This window comes from Episyrphus balteatus, chromosome 2 (genome assembly GCF_945859705.1).
Source record: "Episyrphus balteatus chromosome 2, idEpiBalt1.1, whole genome shotgun sequence".
Classification (NCBI taxonomy): Eukaryota; Metazoa; Arthropoda; class Insecta; order Diptera; family Syrphidae; genus Episyrphus; species Episyrphus balteatus.
Window position 1 is genome coordinate 59,436,961 of NC_079135.1, and position 24,694 is coordinate 59,461,654.

General features: G+C 29.8%; 1 protein-coding gene across 19 annotated transcripts in view; it reads right to left on the reverse strand.

The window, feature by feature from the left end:
* Positions 1–24,694, reverse strand: part of LOC129908810 (uncharacterized protein CG43867) — a 276,259-nt gene that overhangs the window by 137,321 nt on the left and 114,244 nt on the right. The window contains exons 1-2 of one of the 19 annotated variants that reach the window (XM_055985594.1): positions 20,658–21,804; positions 19,980–20,416 (exon numbers count right to left, since the gene is read on the reverse strand). The exons of 16 other annotated variants lie outside the window; for them this stretch is intronic. The gene's annotated coding sequence lies outside the window, so the exon portion shown is untranslated. Of the gene's footprint in view, positions 1–19,979; positions 21,805–24,694 lie in introns of those variants that run through there. 2 more of the 19 variants (XM_055985593.1, XM_055985592.1) reach the window with 2 other exon arrangements.

Below are 24,694 nucleotides of genomic sequence, written 5' to 3' on the forward strand. Positions count from 1 at the left end.
TAACTTTTTTTAAAAAAAGTGTATTAATTTCTTTGTTTTTCAAAGTATGGTTTTGATTTTTATTTTATTTAAAAGCTTAGTTTATGGACTATGGAGTAAAACTATATTTTGTTGGAAAATATTATTTTGTAACCCTCCAATCCCTTTTTAAGTAGTCCCAAAAACAATAAACTGTACTATGAAACCAGAATTTTTAGATTTGTTGTTATATTTTTTTTATTTTTTTTCATTATTTTTTCTATCAATATCAAGTTAGAAAATAAGAATTGCTATAATAGTTTTCTTACAATTAATTTTTGAAAAAGAGTCTACTTCCCATTTTTTTCCTCAGAAATTCATGGAATGCGTATGTATTGGAATTTGTAGTTCAAACAAATTCCGCTGGCGCTAGTTGTATCTCTCTCTTTATTATCATCTATATTGTTTCTACATGATCTCTCGCACTCGCTCTGTCGAGTGGTTGTTTGGTGGTATAAAGAATAAGATGAACTTAGGTATCTGCATTCTACATATTGTTTGTACATAGGTTTTTCCATAAAAAAGGATTGGCGACAGGCTAAGTGCATGCAAAGTGTTGTTGTATTTTTTTCGCGAAAATGAGAGGATACAGGAAATGGATCTCTCGCACGTTTGCAATGTATGGTATGTGGTGTTGCGTGGTAGGTATATGGAATAGGATAAACGAGTTTTTTTTGTATTCTTGTTTTTTTTTTAACTGGTTTATTTATCTCTTTCATAAATTTATGATGTTGCATGTTAGGTATTCTTCTGAGCAACTGTATGGATATATTTTTTTCTATGAAAAAAAAATTTGGAAAGACAGGCAGTCTGTAATGTTATTCGCATTATAATACAAAAATCTAAATTTTCGAATTTGACTTTATAGATGAAATTGTCTTTTTCTGTGAAATCGCGCACAACTATTCTGCTTCTCAATTACCTACTTCATTTGTATACCTAATTTTTCAAAACAAACTTATGAGAAATATGACCAGTCAAAAACTTTAAAATGTTTTTTTTTTTTTAAATAGGCGTTAGGAGGTATATACTATATCTAGTTGTTTTGTTTTTGTGTGCCAAATGTACATTATTTTAGTACATAACTACATATATGTATGTAGGTAAGGTAGTTACTATAAACAAACATATAATTAGAACATATTATCTTATGAAAAACAAGCAAACAAGCAGTGGTTCAATTTAACTCTAAGAGCGTATACAAACAAGCAGTGGTTCAATTTAACTCTAAGAGGCCATTCACAGAGTTTACCAAGACACAAAATGAAAGCACCAATACTCCTAGAAGCAAGTTTTAAGTCAAATCCGAAGCTAGAAATAAGACCTTGCTCCGAAAAAGAAATTTAGCTTCTAACATCAACAAAACTAAGAACATTGCAAGAAAAAGAAAAAGAAGTTGCGCCGACTCGTATTATGGAAACGTTGAAATGACATCCGAGATTCCAGATAAAACAAGTGAAGAATTGCTCTTAGAAAAGCAAAAAAAACTTCAAATGATTGAGACTTTGTATATAAATTTTCATAGTACTGTCACGAACCCAGAATTTACTAGCGCCATCCCAATGTCTGGGAACGAATCATTTTTTCTAGCAGTTTGGTTGAAATCTGCACAGAAATAAGAAGCCAAGTTGGATCGAGAAGCAAAAACGGGGAAGGAGAAGGAATCGACAAAGAAAGAGAAAATAAAGAATAAGAAAATACAGAATAATAAAATGATAGTAGTAGTAGGTGGAAGAAAATAAAGATAGTAAACTTTGGGTATCTCTGCTGTTTCTTACTAGGTAGTTGCTGCTAAGGTTTTTTTTTTATAAGAAGTAGAAGGAAGAAGATAAAGAGAAAATACTGACTCTTGCTAGCAGGTAATGTGTGTTTATGAATATTTTTTTGTCGTGTGGTCTTTGTATATGAATTTTCATGTTCATGAGATTTTGGGTGTGTTTGTGTATTTTCATTTGTGACCTTGTTGCTTGTAGGTATGTAGGATTTTTTTGTTTTGATGTTTTGATTTTCAGGATTTGGTATTTGATTTAAATTCTGATCGTAGGCTTTAATTTGTTGATGATTTTGTTTCTTTTTATAGGTAGTTATGCTAAGCAAAGAGGGAGTAGAGTAATGGAACTAAAGTACGGGAAAGTTACATAGATTTTATTAAATGGGGTCTGGGAAAAATTAGTAAATGCATTTTGACTTCAGGACTCGAAAAAGTATCGAAAAAGTGTCTATAAAAATTTTACTTTTTCTCATAACTCGTGTGTTTTTGAATCTACAGAAACAAAATGTTCGGCAAACTTGAAGATAATTTAATTTGCTACAATATAGGTACCTAGTTAAATAACTTTTTTTGATTATTTCTTTGGTTTAAGAGTTAGGGTGTTTTTTTTTAATCTTCAAACTTGAGTAGATTTTGTAGATAAAGTATCTTCTTTTCTCCTTGACATGTATAAATGCTCAAATGATAAAAATAGACCATTTAGTAAAAATATCAAAAATTTCGTTTTTTTCTCTTTTATGAATAGTTTTTCTTTAGTTTTTTACAATATTTCAATTTTAATTTTTTTCTTAAGCATACACATCGATAGGAAATTCAATTATCTACAAAAAATTACTTAATAAAAATTTTCAAACTCGGCTTGCTTTTCAAGTTATAGACAAAAACTCAAAAAGTAACAGAAAAAGACGAAAATACAGATCGGCAATTGGTGTCCGAAAAATTTTTATTGTTTTGTAAACTAGTGTAATTTTTGACAATGAGGCATATTTTCTTCATTTTCAAGTTTGCCAGAAAACTCATAGATTTTATGATACTTAGGAAAACCCAGGAAAAAAACAGGCTTAAACTTAAGCATAAAATAAAAAAAAAGTGGATGTCTGTAAAGCCGGTTTACGAACGATGATTTTACGTGATAACGTCGTAAGAAAACAGGCTGTGTGCTTTTGTTTAAAATGAGTCAAATGAAGCGTTTATTTATTTCAAACAATCATAATTTACAAGAAAAAGTTAAAAAAATTACCTTTTTTTCTTTTCCCATTATATTAATTTTTTATTTGAAAAACACAAAAAGTTATACCATTAAAAAGTCAAATATTTCTTCCAAAGAATAAAACCATTTTTAAATTTTTACAATGCGCAAAAAGTATTAAAATAATTTTATTAGAAACAATCATTTCTCATGCAAAAAGTGAAAAAATCACTTCCATCACCAGAAAATCAATTTTTTTTATTTAACAGCATATAATAAATTGTATACTATCTGAAAGCTTATTATTTCAGCTCAAAATATTTATATCGCTTATGTCTGTGCGACGTCTACAAAAAGAGCTAGAATTTTTTGAACCCAATCAGTTTTCATCAAAAATATCAATGTTTTTTATCTTAGAATTTTTTTAAAGCCAACCATGTCTACATTTCATTACTGAGAACACTGGTGGCTGGTCTTGGGCATGCGCACGGTCATAGACTAAATGTTCTATAAGTTTGAGATTTTTTGAAACTTGAATTTTGATTAGAAAAATATATTCTGATTTCTATAAAAAAAAAACTTTTTGACTAGTGAAATCGAACAGGGCAGAAAAAATCGAATGCTTTGCGCAATTTCACTAGCCAAAAAGTTTTTTTTATAGAAATCAAAATATGTTTTTCTAATGTTTTTTTGTGCGCTGAGCTCGAATCCGAAGTCAAAAAAATTCTATCACATCACGTTTTTAATTTTAAATACATAGAAAATATAACAAAGTAATGTTTGACCAAGTTTTGTTAAAATTCAGCTATTTTTGTAAAAGATAAAAATAAAAAATTAAAAAATCGTATTTTTGCATTTTTTCAATATTTTGAGGTTATATAAAAAAATGGTTTGAGTAAAAGTTGTAGACATTTTTACGATCTACAACTTTTGATTTTAACTTTTTTTTCGATAGGAGGTCTACTTTTGACAGAAATCGTAAAAAACCACGATTTTTGACACCCAACCCACTTTTTCGCCCACCCACCCCCTTTCCCCCAATTTGTTTGTGGGCAATTTATTTTTTCGCCTTTCAACTTTCAATTAAATGTTCTTAATAGTTTATTACAAAAAATCAGCTTTAAAACTTACCAAGATAAACCACAATGTTAACGTGATTTGTAAATAATTCAATTCAAATTTGGGTTTCAAACTTGGAAATGTAAATAATGTTAAGTTTTTCTACTAATTTGTACCTAGTTTTTCTTCAAGAAAAATGAAATTCAACCAAAGGGACAACTTTTTAGGCACTAAATAATATGTTGGCTCTTATGCCAATGGAACTATATTAAAGAACCAAATAAGCCGTCTAATAGGGATATTTTTCTAAGGTTCTTTTTTCGAAATATAAATTTTGGAAACTCACCTTTTTTTGGAGATATACCTAACTAGAAAAACTAATTTGTTCGCCCTCAATTCCTTACCTTTTTCAATCTTCTTTAAATATAAATGAAATTTATAGGATAGATATACATATAAGTGAAGATAATAAAGTCAATAATATATCAGATACCTATCTATAAAAAAATTAAAACAAACGAAAAAACTTAAGTCAATTTTCCTAAATCCTGGCAAATCCTCCCCTTCTGCCCTACCTAGGTATATCAATTATGAAAATTCAAATACAATGTTATTTACTAAGTCAAAAATATCTTTTTACCAGAGCATTTAAAAATTGATTTAACTTTATTTTGCATATAGATACCTAATATAACCTTTCATTTGATATATCACACATAACGGTACATGCACCACAAGCTTCACAATCTTAAATTTAAAAAGTGCAAAATGTCCACAAAATACCTGTGGAGATAGTTTTCCAACGCCCAACCACCGAACCTCAGTTTAAAATTTATCCTCGGCTAAACCCAAATCACCTTAATCCTTTACTTCCTTAATAATTTAAGAAAAGCTAAAAAAGTTTCAAACACACAAAAATCAAAATACCTAACCAAAAAAATTAAAAATAATTCCAAAAATGAAATTTGAATACAATAATGCCAAACATGAACAAAAAATGCAATTATTGTATATCAATTCCGAAATTGATATGAAATATTGCAATCCTTTACTTCTTTAAAAATTTAAGAAGATCAAAAAAGTTTCAAAACAGAAAAATCAAAACAACCTGCATCAAGATCATTGTGTATGAATTCATATACAATACATACAAATAAAAACGAAAAGAAAACACATGAATACATTTTTTGCTCTCTATTCAATATTTTAACAGTTTCCTCATTCCCAAGAAGCAAGAAAATGTATGAAAGAAAATACCCCTTTTAAAAAAGAATGGTAACATAAAACAAAATAGAATAAAATAAAGACTTTTTGTTTTTTTGCTCCTCTCTTATTCTCCACACACCATTTGACCAAAAACTGCAAGAATACATCGCGACTGCAGCGATCCGGTGGTTTGGACAGAAAACACAAAATCTTGAGTGGTAATAGTACTATGGAATTGATATACAAAGATTGAGAGCAATTATTCAAGAAAAAGAGAAATTGAAGTTGAAACGCGTAATCAATCCCTTGATGAGAAGTGGTTTGATGTTAGACATCAGATGGTTACTGCCTCCAATTTCGGCAAAATATGCAAAGTAAAAAGTTTAGCCAGCTACCACAATATTATTAAGCATATTTTGTACACTCGCGTATCAAATTGCAACATGTTACAGGGCCTTCAAAACGAGAACAAAGCAATCCAAAAACTAGAAGAAGCGATAAAAATCAAAGTACGAAAATGCGGATTTTTTATTGATGATGAGTTTCACTACCTTGGAGCAACACCTGACGGCTTAGTAGGCGAAGATGGCATCTGTGAAGTCAAATGCCCATCATCAGTCAAAAACTTGACTATAAGCGATGCAGTTGAAAAGAAAAAACTAAAATATCTTCAGAAAAGCGGAGATACTTTTGTACTAAAAAAAACGACGATTATTTTTATCAAGTGCAAGGACAACTGCACATTACAAAACGATCCCATTGTTTTTTTGGTGTATGGACATCATGCGATTTTGTTTATATAAAAATACAAAAAGACGACTCATTTTGGGAAGACAAAGTAAAAAACAAACTAATCATTTTTTCCAATAATTCCAATAATACAAACAAATTAAAAAAAATGCTTTAGGTACAAGTAAATTGTAAATAGCAGTTTTTAGATTTTCTAAGAACAATATCTGGATCCTTTATTACTCTTACAATATTTTTAAAAGGGCGTGGAAGTGGGTGCAAATGAATACGACTTAAGCTGTCATTCCTGAAAATTTCATCCAAATCGATTCAGTGGTTCAGTTTTTATTGAGTTTTTTCCGCACTCCCCTACAAATTTCCCCAGTGTGCGACGGCCCAGGCTGCCCCCCCTAAAACCGGCCCTGATCCCAGGCCAGAAAGCGGTTAAAGGTCACTCCGAGATTTTTTGCTGTTAAAACGTATTCGATTGGAGGATTGCTCAGAACAATCGGTGGAAGAAACGTGAGATCAATAGATTTTCTAAAAACGACAAGGCACTTAGATTTTTTAGGGTTTAAGACAAGACCATTTGAACTTTAAATGTCTCTCCTAAAAATTAGCAAATTCCGGCTTATGCCACTTTGCCTTGAAAAAGACGATATGTGTATATAATACCATCGTCTATATTTGCTACTCCATTTCGCGCTTTGACCTTGAAAGTCGCGACTTGCGGACATGAGATTTTTCTAGACTTTTGAGGTATGTAGTTATAGAATGCCAAAACGAAGGTATTGAGCAAAAAAAAGTTCTATTAGCATTCATTACGAGGTTTACCCGTTTTTTCACCTCATTTGACTGTATTAAAATAATTAATTAAAATAAATAATAATAATTAAGATGATGAAATATTTTTTTATAACGATTTTTATAAGATTTATGTAAGAAAAAAGCAATTTTTTGTAGATAGATAGATAAAAAAATGTATTTCCAAAAAATGCATACATAGATAATTAGTTTTCTTAACTTTAAAATTTAAATTTAATGACAATAACTTATAAAGTTGCCTGTCAGGTAAAGAGTTTTAATACATTTATGTAATTAGGTTAAGCTTATAGACCAGTGCCAATGCCTTAAAAAACATTAAAAAGTACAAAAAAAATCATAGTAGGATGAAACCATTGAATAATTACAAATAGAAGTGACACCGCAGATTACTCTGCAACTATAAGAGTACCGGAAGATAGATGAACTACATGTTTGCGCCTCAACTATTTTGTATTTTCGAGTTGAGTCTTAACTAATAATTTTTTAAACCTTCATAAATAAATTAATAATTTATTATTATACATTTCAAAGAGCTTATATTGATATAAGTTTTCGTATTTTGAAAAGTCATATTAGTCTAGAGAACAAGGACGATGCCTTTTGCTCCTACTGGCCTAGGTTCGAATACCGGTAAAATTTGAAATTGTTTTTTTTTGTTTTTGCGGAGATTTTTTTTGAGAAATTTAATTAATTTTTATTCTAGTAATGTAAAAAAAAAAAAAAACAATCTCAATTTCCCGTCAGATTCGAACCTAGGCAGGTAAACTTAACACACATTCACCTTATCCTCTAGGCTATCTCCACTTTTTGAAATAGGAAAACTTTTATCTATATGTATAAGCTGTTTAGGATTTGATTTTGGGTTGCTGGATTTGCTTTTGGATTGTTGGCTTTGCTTTTGGATTGTTGGATTTGCTTTTTTAATTCAATGCACGATACAAGCGACAATTACTTTACAGCGGAAGTTTCCCTGGGTGTCCACTTCTATTTGTAATTATTCAATGATGAAACCCATTGGAAAAGGAGGTGAATATGATGAAAATTAAAGGAAAAGTAATTTACGGGCGAGCTGAGTTCGGGAAGTGGGTGGGTTGAGTTTTTAATGGTAAAAAATGGTATATCTCGATTTCCGGCAAAACTACAAATCCTATAGAAAAAAAATGTGTGGCAAAGTTGTAGGTAATAAAAAGATCTACAACTTTTGTATAAACAATTTTTTCACATAACCTCAAAATTTATGTGAAAAATTAAAAAAACCGAGTTTTTGGTTTTTTATTTTTATCTTTTTCAAAAACAAAAATTTTTCTACGAAATTTGGTGAAAACTTACCTTATTATGTCCCAAATACACTGTAGTTTATTTGATTTAAAATATTAATTTGTTCACCTTATTTTGACTTAATACCAAAAAAAACACCCTAATTTTCAATCGAAAATTCACGTGTCAAAATATCAGCTTTTTTCAAAAAGTCGGTGGGCATTTCGTCCGTTAAAATGTCTATTTTCTGATGGTGTAAAAAAAATTTATATTAGTATACTATATAACATGTTCTAATAAAATTCAAAAAATGAAAAAAGCTTGAATTCGAAAATTTTTTTTTATCATTGTTTACAATTTTGGCCATTTTATTCAAACTAGCCGACCCCGCCCTCGAAATTCGAGCGCCAATTTCTTTATTTTTTTTTATTTGCAACAACTTTAAACACAATTATACCAAAATAGTTTCATTATTTTGTATAGTATTTGTTGTTGCGATTAACTACACTTTTTGAAGACAAAATACACAGTTATATATAATATACCTACTTTTTGATATTTTTTAAACCTGCTTTAGATATTGTTGAACTACGTTTTAACTGCACTCAACTACGTAAAAAAAGTATCGAAAAAGAAAATGCAAAGTGTAATCGCCTTAATGCATTGTGTTTGCACCTTGCATTTTGCGATTCAATTCAACCTGTTTCATATTCCATTCATTCAAATTCCATCATTCAATCATTCAACTTCCACCAACTTCACTCAAATTTGTCATTCACATTGTAGGTTCTCGTCTTAGCTTAGCTTGTAGAAGTTTAAATTTCCGGAAGAGAGAGGGCGTTATTTGTCGCACTTCCAGTTTGGAATGATATTTGTGGTAAGGTGTCCATTAAAATTTTAATGAATGCGTTCAGATACTTATTAATGATTAAAGATAGGTTCACATTTATTAAAGGTGCGTTCACAACAACGTCGCACAACAACGTTTTTTTCATGTTAAAGGCTTGGCCACACCGGAGGGTATGCGGTAGCGGTACGGGTAGCGGTGACGGTACTTGAATGAAGAAAATTCCAAACTGACACATCAACGTTCAGATGTGGAATTTTTTTAATACAAATATCGTTACCGCTACCCGTACCGCTACCGCATACCCTCCGGTGTGGCCAAGCCTTAAGGCTTGGCCACATTGGAGGGTATGCGGTAGCGGTACGGGTAGCGGTGAGGGTACTTGTATGAAAAAAATTCCAAACTGACACATCAACGTTCAGGTGTGGAATTTTTTTAGTACAAATATCGTTACCGCTATACCGCATACCCTCCGGTGTGGCCAAGCCTTTAACACCATAACTACAATGACCTAAAAAGTGGGAAATTTACAAAATTAAATTTTTTTTTATTTCTTTCTAGTTTTTGTAAAAATTTTCGGAAAAAACTACAAAAATTTTTTTGGAAACCAAAAAATAAGCTTTTTGCATCATTAGTTTTTATTTTGTCGTCGTAAAAACTGTCATAAAATGAGTTTGAAATCTATCACTTTTTGACTTTTTGCAAAAAGTTGCCGTTGTAGTTATACTTTTAAAGCCTTAAGGCTTAACTACAATGACCTAAACAGTGAAAAAGTGGGAAATTTACAAAAGTTAAAAAAATTTATTTCTTTCAAGCTCCATTTTTTTTTGAAAAAAAAACTACAAAAATTGTTTTCAAACCAAAAAATAAGTGAAAAAGTGGGAAATTTACAAAAGTAAAAAAATTTTATTTCTTTCTAGCGGTATTTTTTTTTTTTGGAAAAACTACAAAAATTGTTTTTTAAACCAAAAAATAAGCTTTCTGCTGGAAGGTCAGCTATTACATGAAGCCTCAAGAGGCTTGACTCTTTATTCGAATTTTCTTTTGATACACAGCCACACAAAAAAAAATTAAAGTATCACGTCAGGTCGCAACCCCAGATAAAAACGTTTGTTTTTTTGGTTTTGACATTTTTTTGAGGATATCCCAGAAACCTGACGTGATAGAGCGAAATTGACTTCGAATCTGGATTCAGTGATCCAAAAACTATATGATTAACATATTCGCACATCCAGATCAGAGAAAAAAATTTTTTGTTTTCGTGACATTTTTTGAGGTTATCTCGAAAACCTGACGTGATGGAGCAAAACGGAATTCGGATTCGGTTTCAGCGACCCAAAAACTATATGAAAAATTTAGTCGCAATCCCAGGTCAGAACTTTTATATTTTTTTGTGTGGCTGCCCTACTAACAATTTTGCTTCTATAATGCTTTAAAGAAGCAACAATTGCATCTGTAAAGCTTTATAGAACCAAAATTGTTTGTCGGGTGTGTAATCATTCTGTGAGGCGCGTACTATTACACGATGCCTCTAGTCAAGGACTCAAATTTGACATTTATCTTTTGAATTAAAATTTGTTGTTGTTGTATCGCACCAAGAAGCAAAAAGAAATGTGAGGGAATGTTGAAAAAAGAAAAAGTAGAAAAAGAAACGTCAAAAAAGAGTCTCGGACTCACGACCCACGACTCTCCGTTCGGATAATTTTTTCTTTCATCTTTTTTCTCTTTTGCACTCATTATGTTTAAAAAGAGTCGCGCCTTTTGAGGCTTCATGTAATTGCTGACAAATTCTTATGTTCTTTTAAGAGAGAAAAGGAGAAAAGGTATCAAAAGTGTTTACAAAAGATTGGACCTTAGTAATAGACTTGATTTTAATAGAATTCGATTTTAACAAAAAAATTCATGGTAATAAAACAAACATCTTACTTTCTAAACTTAGATAACTAAAACAATGAAAGTTAACCATAGTTTACGTGCGATCTTAAAACAACGCACCAATGTGAACCCACCTTAATGTTTTTTGATTTTCGCTGAATGCTTTCATTCATTCATTCAGTCATGAATGACATTTCATTCCAGTCGATTGGAAATTTTCCAATAGAATTCCAGTTGTTTTTGTTTTGTTTTTGTTTTTTTTTTTTTATTTTGTATCGAATTTTAATTTGTTTAATTTCGTTATTTCGGTTAATAAAAAGTAAAAAAAAATGTGATTCTGCACATCTACGCGTCATTCTCTTTCGTTCCGTGTATAATTTATGCCCCTTCGGTTTTTGGGGGCCCGGTAATTTGTACCACAAAAACCATGCTCGCCGTTTAATTATATGATGATTTACACGTTAATTACTCAAAAAACGTAAGATTTCACATTGATAAATTTTACGTTTTTTGAGTAATTAACGTGCAAATTTGAAATTTACACGTTAATTACTCAAAAAACGTAAGATTTCATGTAACATTGATAAATCTTACGTTTTTTGAGTAATTAACGTGTAAATTTGAATAAATAGGCCAAAATTGTAAACAATGATTCAATTTTTTTTCATTTTTTGAATTTTACTAGAACATGTTATATAGTATACTAATATAAATTTTTTTTACACCATCAGAAAATAGACATTTTAACGGACGAAATGCCCAACGACTTTTTGAAAAAAGCTGATATTTTGACACGTGAATTTTCGATTGAAAATTAGGGTGTTTTTTTGGTATTAAGTCAAAATAAGGTGAACAAATTAATATTTTAAATCAAATAAATTACAGTGTATTTGGGACATAATAAGGTAAGTTTTTACCAAATTTCGTAGAAAAATTTTTGTTTTTGAAAAAGGTAAAAATAAAAAACCAAAAACTCGGTTTTTTTAATTTTTCACATAAATTTTGAGGTTATGTGAAAAAATTGTTGATACAAAAGTTGTAGATCTTTTTATTACCTACAACTTTGACACACATTTTTTTCTATAGGATTGGTAGTTTTGCCGGAAATCGAGATATACCATTTTTTAACATTAAAAACTCAACCCACCCACTTCCCGAACTCGGCTCGCCCGTAATTTATTTTTCCTTTAATTTTCATCATATTCACCTCCTTTTCCAATGGGTTTCATTCTACTATGATTTTTTTTGGTTTCAAAAATTTATCGACCCTGGTCTATTAGCGATTTTTTTATAAATACTCATTTATAATTAAATTTCGATAACGTAGTGCTATTCTGAAAAAGTTGTAGAGATTGGTATAATTTTGTCCATTGAGTAGTGTATGCCTTGATTTCAAATTTGACTCCGCCCCAACGCACAGTGTGGGATTTCGCGAATTTAACCGAATTTAATTCGAAAATTTTTCTAAGTGACTATTCAACAAAAAAAAGATGACCTACCGTCAAAATTGAATAATTTCTTAGGATTTAGTTAGCTATATTATAAATTTAAGAACTTTTTTTATTTCGCAGGGTGTTTAAAAAACAATAGGCTAGTGAATTCATTTAATTCCAATCCAAAATTTAGAGTAAGGGCCAATTTATTGAGCCTCCATTAAATTTTGAAATTTATAGCTTTAGTTAACGGCCTCGTTAAACTATTGTCGCCTTTAAGTATACATCATTAAAAATTCATTTAATTCACTCTTCTTTAGTTAAAGTCCTTACTTTTAATGGAAACTTTAAATTTAAAACTCTGTTAAAAATATCCTAGGGATTTTTTTATTTTGTTTGAAAAATAATCTGTCAAAAGCTACAATTTTATCAAATCAAATAGATTTGAATTGGAAGAAAAACCAAAAAACTATGACCCGTAAGTATTTTGCAGCTGAAAACGCCAGAAAATGCAATAGATTAACTATATACTAGTGGTAACCAAAGAATGCTACAACCTACAATTGAAACAATTTTTTCCATCGGTGTCAAATAACAACTTAAATTTAAGTGTTATCGGCATTCATCTCGTGTCATTGGTTTAGAAGTAAGCTTCATATCTCTTCTTCTCATGGCTTCAATTGCAACGTTATGTATGTATTATGCAGCATCTCAAAAATGATTAGTTTTGAAGTGGAGAATATAATCTAGTAGATCTAGTATTATCTGTGCGAAGTAGACAAGAAATGCATTAATTTCTTTGAATTTTGTTCTTTTTTATGGTACAAATGCAAGTGTGTATACCTACAAAAACTTCTAGTCTGGACTTTTTTCATAATTGTGAAGTTTTTTTTAATAATTTTTTAGCTCATTTGATATTTTTCAAATAAAATAATAATTCAAATAAAAAAAATAAATGAAATGACATTTGACACTAATGGAGAGTGAATAAATAGAAATTCTGTTTAAAACCTCCATTTGCTCTAAAAATCCCTCTTAAAAGGTCGAATTTGGTGTTTTAACTAAATCGACTTTTAAATTTAATGCTCAATTAGTTAATGATGCGAAACTTCAAAAAAATCCTTAAAAGAGACTGAATTAAACGAAATTGGTTTTTAATTTTAAAATTCCCTTTTTTAATGGCGATTTAAGTTTAATGGAGAGTCAATAAATTGGGCCTAAGTAATTTTAAAAATTAAAAAAGAAAACTACCAAGGAATAAAAAAATATTATATCGGATAAAGGGTGTTTCAGTAATAATTAGAAAATTTAAATTATTTAAAATTTTTTAATTTTCATAACGTTTATCGATATTTAAACAGGGTTTTCATATTTGCATACCTAAGTTAATAATCAAGTGATTGGTCATTTATAATTCGTGGCTTATATAATAAGAAGTAGATTTAAAATAAATCTCGAGATTTATTCTAGGTCTACTAAGCTAAATCTCGGATTTAGCGTAGGTGGAAACATAGTATTAAACACATTGCTGATTTCTGTAGATAGAATAAATTTATTTTTGGCAACTATAAGAACGCTTTGTTAAAGATTCAGTGAAATATGGGCTAAAATCGGTCGAAACTGTGGAAGCTTTAAATTCACATACTTTTAACGATTCATTGAGAATTTAAGACTACTGTAAATAGTCTTACATGAAATAACTTTCTCATATTATGATAGCAGACCATCATAAGATAAAACAAAAACGATTTTGATGAGTCCTGCAAAAAAGGCAAAAAACCCAATGTTTCCAGTTAACCTTTATGTAGTTTCCGAACTCCGTTTATCAAAAAATTGGATAATTATGCATATAAAATTATTTCTATTTCATTTTCGTATGTAATAGTTATAAATATTACCAACAAAAAACTTTTAGAGCTCTGTAAATCAAAAATGTGTGTAAATATGTTATTAATCGTACTTCTACTTATTATTGTACTTATTTTTTAATAATATTATAAAACACAAATGGTAAATTTTTTTTTTGTGACCGTACAGTACTTTTAAAAATGAGTCCACCGATGGCAAAAAACTTTTACTTTCAGAGCTCTGTACATAAAAAATTTGACGAGATATTTAAATAATTGTTTTTATATTTCATTATTGATATATTTATAATTAATCTTGCAAAAAAGACTTCTCAAAAAGTTAAACTTGTAAGCGCTATTAATTTAATTCCGCGAAATGAGCGAATTCCCACACTGTGCGTCGCACAGTGGTTCCCAGATGGAACCACCAAAAAGTGAAACAATTTTTTCAATTTTTTTGATTTGGTTTTTTGATTAAAAATATATTTAAATACAGAATGCAATCAACTTTAATTTTTTGCATAGCCTGGGTCCCGAGTATACTGACGAATTTTTTTTTAAGAATAGAGCTTTTTTTAAAAAAAAAAAAGTATGTAGTGTTGTTAATGGTATATTTGTCCTTAAGTCTACATTTACCTTTTGTTGAATTTGCTTTTGAATCAGAAAAACCAGAATATTATATGAAGAAACCTCTAGAGCGAATAGTTTTTACTCTTTAGTCGGCCTATAAAAAAAAAAGCTCCACGATGCTCCACGTTCATTTTAGTATTAATTAATTTTGGTATTACCGTTTCTAATTTAACGGCTTTTTTTGTAAAATAAAGTGGTTTACATTATAAGAGGTCTATGTAGTCATCACTGATAAACCAAAAAATAAAGAAAAATCAAAAATTTTCAAAAAAGGGAAAATATCAAAAAACTGTATAAATTAACTTTTTTTTGAAAACTTTTAATTTTCTTTGGTTTATCTAAAATTTAAACGGTATGTTTTAATAAAATGTTGAAATAAACTCAAACGAATTTAGTTTTGCTCATAATCAACCATAGTTATAAAATAGCGGCATATTTTCTAAGAAACCGTAAAAAGGCATATTTTGATAGCTTTCTAAAATGATCTCAAATGTAAGAAATTATTTTTTTTTTAACAAAGTAAACTTAATTTATTTGTAGAGAATTAAATGAAGTTTTCAAATTTATCCTTAAATTCTCTGTAAGGTTATCCGTTGTTGAGATATTGATAGTCAAAGTCAAAACTATGGTTTTTGGTTTGCAGTCTAAAAAAAATCATAGAAGTTTGAAACAAAAAGAATTTAAAGCCAAATAAATAGACTTTCTTAAAATGATAATCATTTTTTCGCAATAAATGTTCCCACTTTTTTTAGAGAAAAGTAAAAACAAAACAAATTTGGAAAATTTTGGTATTTGAATAATTCCAGATCTAGTTATTTTATCATTAGAAATAAAATATTTAGTTTTTAAATCCTAAAACTAGACGAATGTAGCTTTCACATGCTTTTTGTTTTGTCATGATACGACCATTTTTTACTGAGATACAGCCTATCGAAAATAACTAAAAAAAAATCACAAACTTTTTATTTATTTGCTTTCTCAAAACCTTCTTTGTATTCAGTTTTAATTAAGTTTTAAAAGTATAAGAGAAATTCACATCACAAAAAAAAAAAAAACAAAAAAAAGGAAACAAAAATATAGAATATACTCGTATTTAATCAATACAACTTTTGAAAAAATGAGTAATTTTAAAGTACGACGCACAATTTTTAGATCACGATGAGAATTCGTTCTATTTATTTTATATACCAAATTTCAATCAAATCGGTCCCCCCGTTCAGTTTTTATAGGTTTTTTCCACTTCCTCCAAAGAAGGGAACCCCTGTGCGTCGGTTGTATATTTTTAATAAGCTTCTATTAGCTTCGCTTGTAACTAACTAACTAACTAACAATGTAATGAAATCTTGGAACTAAATTTTGTAGTTCGGGTGACAACACAATATTTTGGTGTTTCGGACCCTGGGGAGGGGCATTGGGGGTCGAAACACCCCAAATCAGTTTTAGCCTACAACCAATTATGGTATAGAACTGAAAATTTGTAAATAAATGTAGTTAAATATATGTAGGTAGTTATTTATATAATTAATCTTGTAAAAAAAGACTTCTCAAAAAGTTAAACCTGTAAGCGCTATTAATTTAATTCCGCTAAATGAGCGAATTCCCACACTGTGCGATGGATGGAAAAGCAGGTTGTCCACGCTATTATCATGACACATTGGACGGAACAAGATGGAGAAAAATGAGCGAGGCTTATGCTCACATCACTTAAATTTAACTATAATTTGAATTATATTACAATAAAAAAAAGGTTAAATTATATTAGAAAAAAAAAAAAAAATAAAGTGTGTAGAGGGTGTCCCAAAATTTAAAGACCAAAAGGATAGGTTTTTCTAATATTTTCTTTCCTAAACCTTTGCTAAAACGTAGTTTACTAACTATTACTTTAAGGGTATTAATTAAACTTCTTTGATCTTTTAAAAAATCAGCACTTTTCTACTTTTAAAAATTACAAATTCAGTCCTTAAAGGGTACAAAAATTGAAAAATATGGAAAAATTACCTAATCAAAAAAGTCGGATTTCTTAAGAAAATAAATTTTATCTCCGTTATTTATGGAATATTCTCAACAATGTTGTACTATTTTGAAAAGAGAACTGAACTCACCGTCTTTTAAGGTAACTTGCCGAAACATCGAACTACGGTTCATTGAATTAGGGTCATGTAAATTTTTTTAGTATTTAGTTGGGCAAAAAAGTGATATTTGCTTCAAAACTGATACAGCTGAGTCAAATTTGAATGCATTTGGTAGCAGGGTTATTCAAGGTTCCGTAGCAAAAGAAAAAATTGAGAAAACTTTAGATTTGTAGTCACGGCACATGAAAAACCGTCGCAGGGTGACCATTTTTTCGATTTTTTTTCGAATGCCCATAACTAACAAAATATATGGCTTCGATTTTTTAATTATTTTTCTGGTAACTGTCACAACCTACGCTATTTACCGTTTTCGTTTCGACGTAAATTTTTGGGATACCTTATATACATTTGTTTTTATAAATTTTCTTATGAGTAATAAGGCTTGAAATAATAATAATCAAATAAGGTATAAATCATTTTTTTGATCTCGCTGAATAGTTTTCATTATCATTAGAATATTTTTAGAATAGTTTTATTCTTAGATTCATAAGATTTATTCGAACATTGGTGTAACATCCATCAGGCGCACAGTGGGAAAAAGTGGAAAAAACTCATTGGAGTGAAAGCTGGATTTTTTTATATGTTGTATTGTTTAAGTTTTTCTTACAGTAATTATGCTGTAGAATCAGGATGTGAAAGCATTTCTTTAAAACAAAAATTTCTAGTTATGGAAATTTGTATTCAAAGTTGAAAAATTATGAAAACATGTATACATACATACATGAGTATTTTTTAAATGGTATATTTCAGTTAAATTTCGACTTTTCAAACATTTTGTTTGTAAATATATTAAAAATAAACAATACAAGTTTAGCGAAAAAAAAAATGTCTTTGATTTTTCATTTTAGGAATACTTATAATTTTCCGGAATTTTAAGTTCAAAAATTGTTTTAACTACTTCCTCTGTTTGTCTCTGTGGGCGGACTTGTATCATATGATAGTGTTAAATCTCAGCTACATTTACCAACAAAAATCTCATCCTAGTTCGTCCTAATTAATTTTTTAGAGCTATTTGAAGCTAAACAAATGTAAAATGCGTATTTTCTGAAAATGCAGGTTTTAATAGTAAATGAAAAGATTTTTTGAAAACCATATTTGTTTAATATGTATTTTGATGCGATGAATTCGAATCTGACGTTAGTTTTTAAAAATATCTTTATATTAAATAAAAATCGTTTTTAAACAAGAAACATTTAAAATTTGCTATTAATTTTAGTCTTTTAGAGTTTCAAGCACTACAGCCATTTGATGCCATTGTCTCGTTGATTCCAGCGGATAGTGTAGGCTGTAAGCAAAAATTCCCTGCAAAGATCTCATCTGAAATCGTCCAGATTCGTCTTCTAGAACCATTTGAAGTTGAAATTACATGCATTTTAAACCTGACTTGATTTTTTTAGTACCCACCTACCTAATAATAATATAAGACTGGTTTACAAAATAAATTTTCTTTGTTTCTGAAACTAAAATATACGGGTACTTTTCTGAAAGTTTTCGATGTGTTGAACTCAATCCGAAGTTAGAAAAAAATGAATCAGCTCCCGTTTTAGAAATATTACCGTTAGAAAATGCAAAAAAAAAAATGTTTACTATTCTGGACCCTATTCTTTTATTATTTCTTTGCATAAGGAATAATGTTTGAACAGTTGCTATTATAACTATTTTCCTTCTTTCAAGACCTGTTTAAATCTTATCGATATCTTTTTTATTTCCCGAGTTATCTTAAAATGTAGTAAGTGGGTCTGGCTTCATATATATCATAAAGGAGATAATGACGGACCGTATAACTTCTATGGTATATGCCAAACAACTCAAGATATCTCAGGCGGTAAAAAAGATAACCAAAAAATTTAAACAGGTCTTGAAAGAAGGAAATCATTTCTAATAGAAACCTGAACTAAATATGTTCAGACAATTTTCCTTATATAAAAGAATAAGTTCCGAAATAGTAAAAAAAAAAAACTTTTTTTGCATTTTCTAAAGGTAATATTTCAAAAACAGGAGCTGATAAATTATTTCTGAATTCGAGTTCAGCACAACAAAAACCATCAGAAAAGTTGTCTTCGTTAAATTTCATGCAAAAGTACTAGTTTTCGAGTTTTTTCAAATAGCCATTTTTTACTTTAGTGGGCGGAAATTACTGGTGTTGATTTATCTTCTTATTTCCTATTCCTGAAAATTTCATCAAAAACGGTCCAGTGGTGGTCACCTGGCCAAGATTGACTCGTGGTGTAAGTCCGTTAATGACGGCCGCTTGGAGTTAGCTATATTTTGAATAGGTATATTAAGGATAGGATAGGATTAGGTATATCCTATTTTGAAAACTATTCACGTGTTGTTTCTATTTCATTTCAGGAAGTTGCCAGTGTTGGGTCACCACAATATTTAAATCACATTCTTCAATTTGACTTGATTATTTGTTTTAAATTATAATAAATAAAAAAAATATTTGGAATAGATTCTTAATCATCTTTTCTTTTTAATCGTCTTATCCATCATCCATCATATTTGTCTGAAACGTTGGCGATCAATGATTGCATCGCCCTATCATAACCAATAAAAGTGAGTTCGTCCCTGGAAAACTCGCTCGAAATTTGACAGATTAGGTAAAAATTTTGTCAGATGAACTAAAATTTAATTTTTTGTGGCTTCACTCACAAACTCTGTAAATGTGATTAACACCCCTTCCTGTAACTCTTATTCAATGGCTTTAAAGATTCTCTTACTTTGAAACGATTATCGTTTTTTTGACTATCATTTTAAAAATACGGAATGACCCCCCTGGTAAAAATTAGTTTGTTTTGATTTCCCTTTCACACATTTATGATGGGAGATAGTCAATCTAAATAAACACTACCTATCTATCTAGGAAGGTAAGAACATATCAGGCATGGAAAAGAAGATACAATTTTATCGAAGTCGATACAAATGAGTTCAAAAATAAAATTTGCTTAAAATCGATAAATGTTTTCATTTAAAATTCTTTTGCAATCTATTCTTCAAAAAATCGATTATGGCTTTTTTTACAATCATTTTAAAAATAACGGAATGATCCCCCAGAATTTACATTTGACAGAAGTTTTTATTATAAAAATATTCTGTTAACAAAATTAAAAAAATCTTTTTAAAAAAAAAAGTTTATCAAAATTTATAGGTATACATACATTTGGTTATGTAGAAGTAGAAATCCATTTTTCTAATGACGAAAACCAGATAAAATAGGCAAAATCCTTTTTTAAAAGTCTTTCACAGTAAAAAGTGTTCGTATTAATTTACACTAAACATACGTACTTAACATAACGGAGAGCAAAAACAAATACATATACTTTTTCCTTGTACGAAAAAAATTATTGCATTCAAAAAATAAATGTACCTTTGTGTGTGTGTTACAAATTATGTTCAGAACAACCCTTCATTCTTTACTTTCATCTTCTTTTTTTCCACTTTTACATACGTAACATAAACAACGAGTAGGTTTTACAAACTGAATACTATATTTTTTTTTGGGTTAGTGCTATGGGTAAGTTCAATCTGCTTTTTTAACACTTAGTTTTAATAGGGTGGAAATTACTGAGAATAGATGTGACTCATTGGTGTTTTCCTTTAAATTCAATCGAAAAAAAGAACAAAATTAGCTTCTCTTTTGAATTATGAAAAAAACACTAAATATTAATGTAAGACGCAAAGCTATATACTTCTGTTGCATTTCATTCACTGCATAATTATTTGTTTATTCATTTACATACACTGAGTTTTATTTAAAACACGAATATTCCAAATGAATTAAGTTTTTATAAAATATAGCCCATGCTTTGGTTAGGGGTTCATAATAAAAAATGTACCTATTAACGAGACTTTCCTTAATAAAATAAAATAAAACCGAACACAACGGGAGCATAAATGAATTAAAACTGAATACCGCACACGAAAAGAAAACCCACCATCCACCAATGGCTGTTTTTATTTTTACCATCCACTTCCACAGTCCACACTCCACACCACTTTTCACTTACTCTAACTCTATCACATGTCTTATAGTCTTATCCTCTTATCCCACGAGATACAGAAAGAGAAAAAAGAAAATAAGGGAAAATGTCCCACACACACAGAGTTTAGATTTGATGTAGTATGTCTGCTTTTATTTGCAACTCGCAAGTCGCAACGTGCGAGACGCACATAAGTGGAAAAAAGAAGGATAGTTTGAAAAGAAGAGTCTCGGGCTTTGTATATCTATCAGCGTTACCGCTGTGCCACTTTAGTTACAATAAATCATAAAAAAATGTTCCTTTAAATTGTGTGTTTTCTTCAAATATTATGATTTTGGTGAGATGTTTTTTCTCTGAAGACAATTTTCATACAAATATGGTGTTCGATTATTATTATTTTAATGTGCCACCTTTATTCTTCGAGTGCCACCTTTTTTGCCACTTTTCAAAAATATCCAGTGGTAACACTGATATCTATAGTAGGTACTGACATTTTTTTACCGACTTCCAAAAAGGAGGAGGTATTCAATTCGTTTGTATTTTTTTTTATGTTTGTTAGGTACCTCATAACTTTGCACTGAGTACCAATTTTGATAATTCTTTTTTAATTGGAAAGCTGGTGGCTGCAGTGTGATCCCATTTCAATTTCGTTTAGTTCTGGGCATAGAAACTATTTGAAAAACCATAAAACCCAGTTGTGGTCCATGGATGTCGGTTTTGTTTTTTGATAAAAATGATTATTAATTTGTTCGTAAGCTTAGAAGTTGCGAGGGGAATTTCAATGATGGAAGAAAAAGATAAAATATTAGGTACATTACTGCTAAAAAACTGACATATTTTTAATGGCCGATTTCACGAAGGACTTTTGAACATTTAACAGGCTTTTAAACCTTAAAATGGGATTTAAGGAAAAAAACATATGATAGTAAAAGACAATCTTCCATCGTTTAAGCGATAAATGCAATTTTCTCACAAACTGACTTCAAACACAAAAAAAAATATTTTGAACACAACCAGGGGCGTATACAGGTTTGCTTCTTGGGGGGGGGGGGTCATGCCAATTTTTTTTTTTTTTTTTTTTCATAAGTTTTGATAGCAGGCATAAACCTGAAAATGGGCTTTTTGAATTATTAAACATTAAAATTTGTGCGTCTTGCATTTCGAATCGAAAAGTTCCGAATGTAAAGCCTAGAACGCTGCTGATGTGAAACGAAATTTTTCATAGGTCTCCCCTAAGACAACGAAATGCTTGCGAAATCTGGACCGAAAAATACTCAAAAATTACAAAACATAAATGAAAAAAAAGCAAACACGCATCGCAGAAAGACATGCAATGACAAAATGAACAACAAAAACAAACAAAAAAAACTCAAAATGTCATTTTTCCACACACAATGAATGTCCCCGGCAATTGTTTGTGTGCGAAAAAGAAGTTTAGACTTTCAATTTCGTTGTACCGAACAGCGTACCTACTAAAGAACGAAAAGTTGAACGACATTTTTGGTTTACCATTTCGTTGTTTCATTTTTGTATGGGATTTTTCGTTTCTTATCAGCAGCGTACTAGGCTTTAATTTTGACCAATTGAGGCTATCCTCTCCTAAAAATAAAATGTACTGTACGAGTACTTCGATTGAATAGTTTACCTTAAAACAACTGTTCATTGTTTTCCGCTAGCCCAGAAAGTTAAAATAAAAATCAAGGGGCACGGTAGTGCCCAGCCAAGTTCTCTAGCAACTTTGGCACTACACCCTTATTTACAGGAAACAACTCAGGCCATTTTCGACCCCCCTCTAACTTCCACACCAAAGATGCCAGAATATTCAAACTCGCTACATTTGTTGAGCTGGCCGAACCCAAATTTCTCACAAAATTTCAGCTTTTTACGATGAGTAGTTTCTAAAATATAGGACTTCAAAAATCGCGAAAACCGTAACTGACTCCCTGATAGATCATCAAAATTATGGAGAACTTCCCGCTATCGTAGAAACTTGAAATTGTACATGGTGATAGGACTTGTGGTGTATACAAAGGAAAAAATCGAAAATTTGAGATTTTCAGTTCAGGGGGCGTGGTAACCGCCCATTTTCGCCGAATTTTCATCAATTATTATAGAGCACTTCTGACGATCGTAGAATCTTGAAATTTGGTAGAATGGTAGAGCTGGTAGGTTATACAAAAAAACAGAATTTAAAATCTGATAATTTCAGCCAGGGGGCGTGGTAACCGCCCATTTTCGCCGAATTTTCATCAATTATTATAGAGCACTTCTGATTATCGTAGAATCTTGAAATTTGGTAGAATGGTAGAGCTGGTGATTTATATAAAGGAAAAAAAATTATATTTTAGAATTTTAGCCAGGGGGAGTGGTAACCGCCCATTTTCACTAAATTTTATCAAATTTTTTAGAGCACTTCTGATTATCGTAGAATCTTGAAACTTGGTAGAATGGTAAAGCAAGTAAGTTATACCAAATAAAAAATTTAAAATTTGAGAATTTTAGATAGGGGGTGTGGCAACCGACCATTTTTGCTGAATTTTCATCAAATATTATAGAGCATTTCTAACTGTCGTAGAACCTTAAAATTTGGTAGCATAGTAGACCTGGTAGTTTAAACAAAAGAAAAAATTTAAAATTTGAGAATTTTAGACAAGGGGCGTGGTAACCGCCCATTTTCTCTGAGTGTTCATCAATTATAGAGATTTTAAGTTCTACAGCAATACCTTGCAAAAAAAAGCTTGGCTTTAAATTTGTATAAATAAAATGTTGATTGTTCTCTTGACAATTTTTCTTAATATTACCGATTTTTAAAGCTAATTGAAAAATTGCCAAGCAAACAATAAACATTTTATTTATACAAATTTAAAGCCAAGCTTTAGAACTTGGTACACTTTTACATTTCAGTACTTTTTGTGCCAGCATAACTTCAACATAGGAGAACTTGGTTTTTTTTTTAACAGTAATGTTTTTTGTTGTGATCGTTTTTACTTAATAACAGTTTTAACTTTTGAATTAAAAGTCTTCCTAACCTCAGACAAACGAATCGCAAAGTTTTGTAAAAAAAATTTCATTTGAAAATATAATTTTTTTTTAAATTTTGTTTTAAAATTGTATGGGAATTTAAAATACCTCTATTAAAATAGTAAAAACAAAAAAAATAATTTTGGCGATATTTTGGAATTCGTCCGTTTTCAGGTATTAATCAGCGGTTTACAATATAAAAAACATTCAGTTGTATTTATTAGATTAAGCCCTGCTTTTTCAATCCTCAGATAGACTATCAGAAGAATAAATGTCACTATAAAAAAAAACTTTTATTCCTAGGAATAAGCTCTAACTTAGGTTTATCTAACTTTTCAAAAAATTAGCCCTAAGTGATATTTAATAATAATATTTAAATTGCCTTAGATAAGGTTGCTTACATTGCTTCTCTAATTGGCTGGCCATTGATGATTAACAAATTGATAGTTGTTTCAATAAATGCAACAGATCTAGCAAATTTAGTATGTACAAAATACTGTTATATTCTGTAAGCAAACAAAATTCACCAAATTTTATCAGACGAATGTATTGAACTGGAACATTGCAAAAAACTAAAAAGATTTGAGAAATGATATCCTTCTTTAACATTTTGCCGATGACGAATTTTTTCAACAGAATTGACCTCCACACAGCAAGGCCACAGAAAGCTTCCCTATTTAAAACATATTTTATTCACTTCATCATATAAAAAAATAGAAGATATATGGCTGCTTCTTTTATTTGCTGGTAAGCAGTGTCTTGCCCGTAAGATATTATTTTTGTGTACCTACCAGATTCAATTTCTTTTAAAAAGCTTTGAATATAATACTTATCCGAATTTTGTTTCCATACAAAACTCTACAGCACAGCTC